The following is a 3232-nucleotide window of genomic DNA, read 5'->3' as shown; positions in this document are numbered from 1 at the left end:
CTGAAGAATTGGTTTCAACTAACTCAATTTTACTGACAACTGGCTCCAACAATAAAAGTTATGTAGCAAATAAAGAAAATATACTTCCATTATGGTACAAAGAGGACACTTTAGTATTCTCTTAAGGTTTAATTAAATATGTATGATGGCTATCTAAATTTAAATCAAAATGCATGCCCAGGATATAATTGAAACTAGTTTCTTACAGTACTTTTGGATAGGGCTTCCATCACTGAAGTGAAGCCATAAATTGCTGTGTGATGATTAGTTTGTTCTATATGAAATTAGACAGCTGTCAGCCTGTTCCCATTCTACCTACTCATTTGTATCACAAATTTTCTACTCAATGAAATAACTCTTTAAATAGAAACCTCTACTACTACTACTACACTAAGCTATTTTATACAATCTGCTACCAGTGATGTCACTATTCAGGGTCTGTCCATGTAATCGTCCACAAAATCACAAACTTCTCTTGACTGGCTGCTTTATTTTCTAACTACCAAGTGAATTATTTGCCCTAAATGTGATAGCATTGGGGTAAAAAAAAAAAAAAAAAAATCCGCAGGCACTTTCTGGTAGGAGAGGTGAAAGGATTACTAACAAATGGTATGAGAAGACAAAAAAGAACTCCCCTCATCAACAGCATCTCAATTTCCAATTGCTTTATCTGCTCTTATAGATACATACTATCAATAGAGATGAATATAAATGTTTACATAACGAAAGAAACAAAGACAGAATCCCAACTGTCACTACAGGCTTCAAATGTGTCCCTTTCATCCAGGATTGATAAAATATGAGTTTATTTCACTTCTACCACTTGAGAATTTGTTTCTTCAAAACTATTTTAAGATATGTAAAAATGTCTTGTGCAAAATCATCTAGATCATTTCAACTGACAGTACGAACACTTTCAACAAATGGAAATCTGACAAAGCAGCTGCTCAGTGAGCATGTATGTGTTTATATAGGAAAACTATGGCAATGCTAAAGAAAATCTGCCAAACAAGTTGAAAAGGACTCAGCATTTTGAATTGTAATAACTTGATAGTTTTAAAACAGTCTAACAATGTATTATGAGTTGTCAAACTGCTTAAACTGAAATAAACATCTAAAATCTCAAATTGTTTTGAATTTGGCGAGGGGGATGAGAAAAGAAAATTTCAAATTCATGCATTTTTTAAATTTTGAAGATAATACATGGCTTTACAACAGAACAGGGGTCCCCAACCACCAGGCTGTGCAGAAAGAAAACAAAAAATTTTTATAGACTATCACAGTCTCCAAGGTGTTTTAGCATTATATATTATGCACTTTTGTTTTATAACGCACATTAATCCCCAGTCTGTGGGAAAATTGTCTTGCATGAAACTGGTCTGTGATGCAAAAAGGGTTGGGGACTGCTGACAGAAAAAAAAAGAAGAGGGGATCTTCAAGACATACCAATTATTTCAATCATATAACACCATTTCCAAACAGTTTCATATACACAAACATTTATTGGTACATTGGAAACTTTAGTCTAAAAGTTGCTTCTTGATCCTCAATATTTTTGTTTTAACTCATGTTTCTTAAGATGCTTATGGAATTAATGACAACCTTGCAAAAAAACAACAGACTTGCTCAGAGAAGAAAAGTTTACCATTTAAAACAGTAGTCAGAACAAATGAATGCAAGCACTGCAAAAATATTTCAGCAATAGTTATGCAGGCATAACATGATGAAATTCATATTGTTATCAGAGAGGAAAACCTCCAATCCAGATATCTGACCCTGACAGAAGATTTGAAATTTTATCTAAATGAAATATATATCATCAAATTTTGTTAAGTGAATTCACTCATTCCAATCAAAATTGAGAAAGCGACTAAACGAAATTTAATTCAATGTTAACATCTTGCTCTAAATTTACTAAAAAAAATTTTCCAAATACATTTAAGTGCTTGAGACTAAAACTAGCAACTTACCAGAAAAGCTAAAATCCCATGTCATGCTATTAGCAATCCTAATGTTAGTTTTCAAAACAAATGCCCATTAGTAACAAGAAATACAATTATTTTTATAGACCACAACAAAAAAGTAATTTTAATTCAAAAACACCAACTGATTATGGCTACCTTATTAGATACACAATACAATGTTTCTAGTGATCTTCCTATACAATAAATAAATGACACTATATTAGACATGTATTAAAACTGCTAAGGATAGCTATTTTCAGCAAGCAACTTATATTTAGATAATGTACAATTTCTATAATAAAAAAATTCAAATACTTTCTTCTAATATACTAAAATAACAAGGATTATTTTAACAGAGAAATGAATTTGCTATTACATGCAATATGTTAACAGGCTAACAAGGCATCAGATTCATAAATCCCACTTTGACTGAAGAGACTTGGTTTACACACCCAGGCAGTGGGGGTGGGCATAAAAACCAGCACGAAGAAACAAGACTATTTAATAACCAATGAACTGGAAATATTAAAAAATTTTTAAAAGGTGGGTGGATGAGAGGGGAGACAGTAACTCAATTTTCATTCAACAATCTTTGTCAATTACCCAAAAAAGCAAAGAAAAACAATGTTGCAAGCATGTTGAAATGGTTTTATTTGTGGGTGTCAAAATGTTGGCATCACAAAAAAAAATGGTCTAAAGTTGAAGACTCCATTCATTTGGCAACAGCTGATATGATGGGGGGGGGGGGGAAACAAAAGCAGACAAGTAAGATAAATTGGTAATATGGGTCTTATATTCCACCAGGATATTAAAACCAAATTAAGAAAAAAATATATAATCATATACACTTAATCCTTATGAAATCTAGGAAACAAGACTGAATAAATACACACACAAGTACAAAGTCTACAGCAATGAAATGAAAATAATAATGCAGAAACAGATTCCAAGAGACCAAACAACTTCTAAACTATTTCTGAAATAATAAATTACCTTGAGACAACATAGGCTAATCATTAATTATCCTTCCCAAAATACCACCTGTCTAATTATATATAAAAAGCAAATTATAAGTGTGAATAATAGTTCCTGGGTTCAAACTCCAGTAATATTCAGATGCCTGTGAAACCATACCTTATTCATCCCCAACTAAAATACAAGAAACAAGATTTTAAAATGTGATGAGCTTGCATGCCAATGCTTCCCTTTTTCCATGAACTTGTGTTTGTATAGAGCTGTGGAGTAGAATGTTGACCAACATAAGTGTA

The sequence above is a fragment of the Octopus bimaculoides genome, chromosome 4 (genome assembly GCF_001194135.2).
Source record: "Octopus bimaculoides isolate UCB-OBI-ISO-001 chromosome 4, ASM119413v2, whole genome shotgun sequence".
In the NCBI taxonomy this organism is placed as follows: Eukaryota; Metazoa; Mollusca; class Cephalopoda; order Octopoda; family Octopodidae; genus Octopus; species Octopus bimaculoides.
The sequence above is the reverse complement of the archived record's forward strand: the minus strand, read 5'-3'. Positions refer to the sequence as shown.